The sequence below is a fragment of the Eretmochelys imbricata genome, chromosome 23 (genome assembly GCF_965152235.1).
Source record: "Eretmochelys imbricata isolate rEreImb1 chromosome 23, rEreImb1.hap1, whole genome shotgun sequence".
NCBI lineage: Eukaryota > Metazoa > Chordata > Testudines > Cheloniidae > Eretmochelys > Eretmochelys imbricata.
Genome location: NC_135594.1, coordinates 11039096 through 11048052, shown reverse-complemented (window position 1 = coordinate 11048052; position 8957 = coordinate 11039096). Strand labels below are relative to the sequence as shown.

Sequence of the window (8957 nt, the reverse complement as noted above, 5' to 3'; positions counted from 1 at the left end):
GAGACCAAACAGTTTAAAATCTGGCCTGTTTGAAACTGGGTCTACTTTTGTGGCTCTGGCCTGTCGCTCTCCGAGAGCCACTGTCAAACTGTCCCACCTCTGGGAATCAGAAATGATGCTTCCGAAGTCCCTGCTATTGTTGTAGGATTTGTCCAGTATTTTCAGAGCTGATATTCCTCTGCTCCCCAGATGCCTCCCTGTGCCATAGGGCAGAGTGTGCTCCGTAGCTGCTGAGATGTATGTGGGAATTATCGGAGGAAGCGGTTAGAGTGTGAGTGCAGGACTCTGTGCCTCGGGGTGGGAGTGGGGGGTGAAGTTTGCCAGGAGGATTATAGCTGTAATGATTTAGCTCATTTCATGATGTCCTTGGTTCAGGTCCCTTTGCTTCTCAGTCTCCAACGTCACTGCCTTTCACATTGTTTCATTCACAGATGTCTCAAGTTTTGTGGGCACCCAGAGACCTCAGCGAGAGAAGTACTGACTAGGAGGATGCCAGCAAGACAGGGCTGCAGGGGAGGCTGGCCTGGATTGAGGAGATGGAAACTTCATCTCTTAGCATCCAAACATTCCACCCTCCCTGTCTCTTGTACTAGTGCGTGTGAGGGGCACGTGCTGGATGGCCGTGACTATCCTTCGGGGTGGGGAGGGCTGTGCTAGCAGCAAATATCCTGACTGTCGTTTAATGGCAGGGCACATTCTGAACAGGACTTATTTTAAATAAATTTAGGAAACACCTGGAACAGCCACTTTTATCAGCTGTGTCACCTCCTTGTTACAGGGTCATGAGTTAGCCTGTGTGCACCACTCCCTCCAGTGGAGAGACTGGTGTCTCAGCTGCGTGCGGTAAACCCAGCCCTCTTTTAGCTCAGAGTTGGTGTTGCCCTTCCTCCCAAGCCAGGTGCTCTGTGCCCCTCCCATTCCTCCCCCCCTGCAGGCCATGGGCTCTGGGTGCCCCCAACTCTCCCTTCTCCCATAATTTACTGTGGAGGTCATTGCCAGGGCTGTTGTTTGTGTTGCTGCTGTGAACGGAGACACACACACACACAGATGGAGAGCCCCTATGGATCTCAGCAGAGCACGGACCATGACTTGAGCTAGGCTGCGTTACACCAGCAGATCTGCCCGTGGCTCTCCCCTTTCCCTGCCAGCATGAAACAACCCTCCCCCCCAGCGATGTGAGCGCTGCAGGCCCCGATGGCATCGCTCCAGCTGGCCGAGCCCCAGGGAAGAAGAGGAGCAGGTGGGGGGCAGCGAAGAGGTGAAAGCCCCCCTCGGGAGAGCCCCTGGCCCCTGAGAGGCCTGGAGGCCCTAGGGCTTGTGGGGCCCTGAGCAGGGGCCCATCATGCTCCCCCCACTATGGCTGAGTCCCCCCAGCTCCCTGAGCCCTGCCCCGGCTCCCGACTGGCTGGCTCCCGGCTTAGAATCATAGAATATCAGGGTTGGAAGGGACCTCAGGAGGTCATCTAGTCCAACCCCCTGCTCAAAGCAGGACCAATCCCTAATTAAATCATCCCAGCCAGGGCTTTGTCAAGCCTGACCTTAAAAACTTCTAAGGAAGGAGATTCTACCACCTCCCTAGGTAACGCATTCCAGTGTTTCACCAACCTCCTAGTGAAAAAGTTTTTCCTAATATCCAACCTAAACCTCCCCCGCTGCAATTTGAGACCATTACTCCTTGTCCTGTCCTCTTCTACCACTGAGAATAGTGTAGCACTGAGTCTGTAGTGGTGCCTTGGATTCTTCCGTCCTAAGTGCAGGACTCTGCACTTGTCCTTGTTGAACCTCATCAGATTTCTTTTGGCCCAATCCTCCAATTTGTCTAGGTCACTCTGGACCCTATCCCTACCCTCCAGTGTATCTACCTCTTGCCCCAGCTTAGTGTCATCTGTGAATTTGCTGAAGGTGCAATTAATCCCATTATCCAGATCATTGATAAAGATGTTGAACAAAACCGGCCCCAGGACCGACCCCTGGGGCACTCCGCTTGATACCGGCTTCCAACTAGACATCAAGCTGTTGATCACTACCCATTGAGTCCGACAATCTAGCCAGTTTTCTATCCACCTTATAGTCCATTCATCCAATGCATACTTTTTTAACTTGTTGGCAGTAATACTTTGGGAGACCGTATCAAAAGCTTTGCTGTATCACAACCACCACTTTCCCCATATCTACAGAGCTAGTTATCTCATCATAGAAGGCATGACTTGCCCTTGGTGAATCCACGTTGGCTGTTCCTTATCACCTTCCTCTTCTCCAAGTGGTTCAAAATGGATCCCTTGTGGACCTGCTCCATGAATTTGCCGGGGACTGAAGTGAGGCTGACCAGTCTGTAATTCCCCGGGTTCTCCTTTTTCCCTTTTTTAAAGATGGGCACTATATTTGTCTTTTTCCAATCGTCCGGGACCTCCCCCGGTCACCATGAGTTTTCAAAGATAATGGCCAATGTCTCTGCAATCACATCAGCCAAGTCCCTCAGCACCCTTGGATGCATTAGATCTGGACCCATGAGCTTGTGCATGTCCAGCTTTTCTAAATAGTCCTTAACCTGTTCTTTCACCACTGAGCACTGCTCACCTCCTCCCCATACTGTGTTGCCCAGTGCCGCAGTCTGGGAGCTGACCTTGTCTGTGAAGACTGAGGCAAATAAAGCATTGAGTACTTCACCTTCTTGCACATCATGTGTCACTAGGTTGCCTCCCACTTTCAGTAAGGGGCCCACACATTCCCTGACCTTCTTCTTGTTGCTAACATACCCGTAGAAACCCTTCTTGTTCCCCTTCACATCCCTTGCTAGCTGCAACTCCAGTTGTGCCTTGGCCTTCCTGATTACACCCCTGCATACCCAAGCAATATTTTTATACTCCTCCCTAGTCATCTGTCCAAATTTCCACTGCTTGTAAGCTTCCTTTTGGAGTTTAAGCACCAGCGCGTGGGGGCAGCCCAAGCAGAAATCCCCTCCCCCCCGACACACATGAGAGAGGTGCTGGGGGCCGTGCTGGGGGCAATGACAGTGGGGTCAGGCATCAGGGCACTTGGCTGTTGGGTGCGTTGCTGGATTTTGGAGAGACCTCCCCTTCTGCCACCAACCTGCCCCACTGGAGCCCAGCACAGTGCCCTCTGCTACCCATGTCTGCCACCATCTCTCCGCTCCACGAAGCTCCCACGACCTGCCTGGGGCAGCGAGAGACCCTCTTGCTCCCCAGTTATAACACCTGGCCCTGAGCTAGCCCCTTTCTCCAGCAGATCTCAAGGCCCTTCACAAAGGAAATTGGCATCACTATCCCCACTTTATAGATGGGAAAACTGAGGCACACAAGAGGGATGTGACTTAACCAAGGTCACTCCACAGGCCGGCCATGTCTGTATGCAAAAGCCTGAGGACTTTAACTGGACAGGTCTAGTTAAAACATTACAACACCCCCCCACCCCATCCATGGGGATGCCGTTATACCAGTACAAAGGTTTGTTGACTGGTAGAGGCCAAATTACTATCAGACCTCAGGCCAACTGGTGACCCGAACTCCCGAGATGCTTTGGGAATGCTGCTAAACTCTCACAGGCTGTGAAAAATGCCAGTTTGCTAAAATTTGTAGCCTAGCGCCCTGTTATTTGCGTTGCCACACAACTGTGCGAGAAATGTACTAACCACAAACAAATGGAAATGTATAAATAACATAGTGATGGTAAAAGTTTATGCTTAAGCAGCAGATGTGTGATTGTGTGCTGGGAAGTCTATGGTATTTACCAGACACAAATTTTGCAGACGACAGACTGATCCCCGTGATGTCTTTTGCCACGGCTTGCATACAGCTTGGACTACTTATAGGTAACTTAGTTCCAGCTGATCTCTTCCTCTTTCCCAATGCAAGGCTGTATGCAAGCCATGGCAAAAGACATCACGGGGATCAGTCTGTCGTTTACATCAACGGCTGCAAAATTTGGTTCAGCAGACTTGGTAATGGATCTGCCTTTCTGTTTGAGCGCTGTACTAATAACTAATAAATACTGGCCGGGGCTTGGGTCCTTGAGGTCTCTTTAAGTAGGAAGTAAGATCGAAGCTGAATTGGTAATAAATCTGCTTCCCTGGGGGATCCTCCAACCCAAGTTTACCGGCTGGAACCGGACCGGGCAGGGTAACAACCTCTGTGTCGGGAGTAAAGACCTAGCCGTGTGTGGAGACTCTGGCTGGGACGGTCTAGGGGCCTACAGGGGAGGGGAAAAGTTTGAAGAAGAGATGTAAGACTAGATCCAGCGAAACGTTAACTCCATCAAGAGTAAAATGCGGGCAAAGAATGGCCGAAATAGTAAAGGAGGGCTTGGATTGTTTGTAAAGAAATGTGCTGTTATGCATGGAGGATCTGGGGCCGCACAGCGTCCAGCCGGCCCGTGGGATCACACGTGTGCGCTGCTTGTCTCTGAGGCTGACCAGAGAGTGGTGGGGAAAGCGTGACCCAGGGCGGCAGCTCAGCATCGGGCGCGCGAGGCTTTTAATCAGAAGCTTAAGGAAGTGACAGAAAATGTTCAGAAAGGGAAGCCGCAGAATGGGGAAGTCAATGGGCGGCTGGCGAGCGCCGCAAGGAAAGGGGAAGGCGGGCGAGGGGAAGGAGCTGAGGAGACAGTGCAGACATGGGGTTGTCAGAAACGGGCGGAGGACGGTGGAAGTGCTCATCGGCCAGCACAGGAGCAATTGGCTGTGGTGACACTGGGAGAACCGGGGAAGCCAGCTGAGTGCAAGGAGGACCTGGAGGATGTGATGGAGCAGGACAAGCCTCATCGTTAATAATGCAGCTGAGCTGTGTCGGAAGTTAAGAAAATGAACTGCATGCTGGAAGGAAAAGGTTTGGGGGCACCCCGAGTAAGGAGGGGTGTGGGAGAGATCGGCCCAGGGGCTCTAGAGAGAACTGGGGTAGGAGGCTGCCAGCCGACCGGGCGGGTTTGTGAAGGCCGGGTGCTGGCGTGATGGCAGAATGCTTCTTAAATGCAACGTCAAAACGTGACATTGTGACGGGCCATACCAGAAATGCCAGGCAGAGGAGAAACCTGTCCAGGCACTAAGTCAATGGGTTCCCCAAGGGTGCCGGACAGCACCTGGTTCCACCCACTTCTGTAGGGGGAGATGGGCCACAGACAGCAGTTTCCTCCCAGACCCTGCACAAAGCAGGTTGGACGAAGTGTGGGTATTTCCGTAGTTCATTGTATTACAAATGGAAATGGGTCTGGAGTCTGGGGGGATGGGACGTGATTCCTCTGGGGGAGATGTGACTCCAGCAAACCCTGGGAAGGGTCAGGACCATAACAGGACACTTGTAAAACGACCGACCAGCCAAGGCAGGGATGCAAATTCCCGCCTCTGCCCCCAGCCTTTCGAAGCGACGCCCTGGGAAGCTAGACACTGGCTGTGAATGACCTGTTCCCAGATCGAGGGACCGGCCTGCGGCACTCACAGATTCCCAGGGGTCGTGTTCGCAGCAGAAGCTGTGCTGAGCTTGGAAGCACTGGAAAGCCCGTGAGTGGGTTTGACGGGCTGCACCCCGGCCGGAGCCCTAGCTGGAGTCGGGGAGGGATCCCTGGTAAGCCCATTAGCAGGTGGGTGGGTTCGCTGATTGGTTTAACATGTGTTCTTGGCAGTGCTGTCACCGTAAGCACCGAGGATTGTCCCCCCACAGGGGCTGTAATGTGTTAACTAGCCTGGGACAGTTACACTCCTACAGCATTTGTGTGTGGGGCTGGAGCCATGGCAATGGGGTGGGGTGGGGCCCAGCAAAGGCCTCTGTGACACCACCCCATGCCGGCGTTATTGACATGTTTCCCTGCAGCCGGCCTGACGCCCTGCAACGAAAACCTGGCCAGAGATTTTGCTCCGTGAAATGTTTTGAGATGGTGATGTCGGGAGATGGAAACCCAGCTGGGAATTTCCAGCAGGGCAGCGGCTCCCAGTGCTGTTCTCCTGCCCCACATCTGGGCCCACTACAGCCCTCACTTGACCCCCAGCTCTGTCCAGGTGTGGCCCTTGGTGCCTTCCATAAGGGGAGTTACACACAGCGCCACCTAATGGCCAAACAGTGCAATACAGGTTAGGGCCCCTCCATTCCAGTCCTTTTCCTCAGTGAGTCTTTAGCTCCATGGCAGAGGATTGAGCTTCTAGCTCTGATGGTCCCAGGTTCAAACCCGGGCCGGGCCAGCGACGACCCTGGGGGAGCTGCCAAGAGCAATGGGGAGGGGAGGGTGCGGCCGACATGCCTGTGCAGGTCTCACACTGCGCTCTGCCTGCAGCTTCCTGATTGGCCAAGACGACAGAGTCTACGAGGGCAGAGGTTGGAGCACCATGGGGGCCCATGCCAAGAACTGGAACAATAAGTCACTGGGAATCAGCTTCCTGGGCAGCTTCTCCAGTACGTGGTTCCCATCTGTACAGATTTCCCTGCTAGACCCCCAGGGGAACTAGGGAGTTCACAGCTGCTCTTGGTTCCACCACGGTGGGGCACTGGGCTGGGGCACAGGGTCAGGAAAGAGAGGGGGAGGGGGAGCGTGGTGAAGCAAATGTGTGTGTGGAGGCGGGGAGATGCATTACCAAATGCAGTGGGGTGGGGGAGAGAGACACTGACATGGTCAATCAAGAACGGGGCTAGAGGGTGTTTATTTACTCAGGCCACATTCACATCCCCTGAGCAGCAGAGAGGGGCCAGGGGCGTATGTGAAATTAACAGGGGGCTGCTGGTGTCCTACAGAAACAGCCCCTGACAACACCACCCTGACCGTTGCCAAGAGCCTGATCCAATGTGCTGTCTCCGGGGGCTTCCTGAGTGAAAGCTACACCCTGAAGGGGCATCGTGACATAAAGTCAACCGAATGCTCTGGGAATGACCTCTACGAGGCCATAAGCCAGTGGCCTGAGTTTGAAGCCTGAGTCCCTGCAGCCTCGGGGCAGCCCCTGCACCCATCGCTGACCCCGCCCACAGCTTCTGCCTGCTTGAGCAGCACCTCTGCCCCCCAGCAGGGGGCAGCCTCCCGCTTCTCGCCCACCTGCTGCCTCCTGAGGCCCGGAGAGCAGGGCTCTGAGAGTTGGGGTTACGCGCCCGTCTCCCCTGGGCTCTGCTGCCCCCGCCCCCCGGGGGCCTCAGATTTCTAATGGCACGTGGGAGCCACCTGCCTCCCCGAGGCTGCTTCCTTCGGCAGATGCCAGGCCTAGCCCCTCGCTCCCGCCCGCAACAGGCATGTCAGCTTAGCCCAGGTCCACACACAGCCAGGCCCAGGGTCTTACAGCGTCTAGGGGGGTGGGGCCAAGCCTCAGCCGAGCTCTGTGGCGACGGCCCTGCCAATCCCTGGGCAGCTCAGGAAACATCGCCTCCATTCCCGTGTGAAACGTCTGAGCAATTATCAATTCCAGAGTCAAATCCGCCTCTGCCCCCAGCCCCCCCGAGATCTGCAGCGAAGATTTCATCTGGAATCCCCCAGAAATCGGTCGCTATTTAACCCCCCCACAAAGGGAACCCAAGTGTCCCCGAGCCCTGACACTTGGCTCTGCCTGGCCCCCGCAGGGTCTGCCTCTCAAAGCTTTCAGCCCTCGACCCTTTCGCCCGACAATCCATTCCCGCGAGCCTCTCTCACCGAGGGGGGCAAAGTGTTTGGATCTTCACACAGCAGGTGCCTGGGAAGGACCCGTCGGGTGGGTCAGAGTCCCACAAAGGGGTTTTTAATTCAAATGCAATTTGCCTTTAACCCAGTGCCCCTGTGGCTTAGCGCTTGCTTTGCTTGGGAGCTACTGAGCAGTGAAAACAAATCAGCTTCTAGCACATGAAAAGTTGAAGCGCCGGGAATCATTTCATCTCCTGTTAAACCATAACCACCACCACCCTGCTGCTGGGCTGGGCTGGGCGAGCTGAGAGGGTGTGATTATGGTCTGTCAGATTAGCACTAAGATGCCCCCTTGGGCTAGGTGCTATATACACAGAACATGAGACAGGCAGTCCCTGCTCTAAAGAGCTCACAGTCTAATTAGACAAAGGATGGGAGGGGAAACTGAGGCACAGGGAGGGGAAAAGCGTTTTACCCAAACTCACAGGGCCAGTTAGTGGCAGAGCGTGGAACAGATCCCATGGGTGCAGTCAAGTGCTCTGCCCACTAGGCTGTGCTGCCTCTCAAACCAGAGGGAGGAGGTGGAGAGAAACCAAGGGGGTGCTGGTTCCGCATGGGTCACACACAGTCAGGCCCGGCAGCCCTGAGCTGAAGGAAGGGGAGGGGAGCTGGGGTTTGCGCCTGCTGATGGGAGCTGGGGCTGCGGCTGGAGACTGGCAGGAGGGGCCGGAGCGGAGGGAACAGCCATGCCAGGAGCAGTGTCCCAGCCCCACAGTGCCCAGGGCTGCCCAGCATGTGAGAAGGGGGCAGCAGCACTGACAGGGCAGCTTCTTGTTACGAGAGTCGCTGTGGAGCAGCCCCTGAGCGAGGCTGGGAGCCCAGCACCCCAGGGCTGGACGGGCCCCGTAAACAGGAGCAACCCCTGGTGACCTGGCAGCTGGAGGCCGCGCTGCAGAGAGTGCAGGTCTGGCCCCCCGCAGCCCCCGGTGTCCTGCCCCTGGCACAGTCCAGGTTCAGCTCAGTTATTCCTGCTTCTGAGCCGTGGACCCCGGGGGATGCTACCAACTGGGATCCAGGCTCCCCGTTGGGAAGAGGCTAGTCCAGGCCCTGGCGGCTGGAGCTCTGGAGGGCGTGTAAAGCCCAGGAAGGGGCTCAAGGGGCTCAAGCAAGAGGTTTCACTCCTGGGCCGGCCACAGCCCTGCTGCAGCCCCGGAACAGACTCAGCAGAATCTCCTTTCCCATCCTCCCAGTATTGTAACACCTCCCCAAGACCCTGTGGGGCTGCCACAACCCGGGCCCCCCAAGCCACCTTGCCTGGTCCCTAGGGTGTTTTGGCTGCTGGCCCCATGGAGCTCGGCCCAGGAGGGGCGAAGGATCCT

The 8957-nt window shown here is 55.6% G+C and overlaps 1 pseudogene; it reads left to right on the top strand.

Annotated features, from left to right (window-relative positions):
- The first annotated feature begins 4816 nt into the window (after positions 1–4816).
- On the top strand, positions 4817–6910 carry LOC144278793 (peptidoglycan-recognition protein SC2-like; annotated as a pseudogene).
- The last annotated feature ends 2047 nt before the right edge of the window (positions 6911–8957 follow it).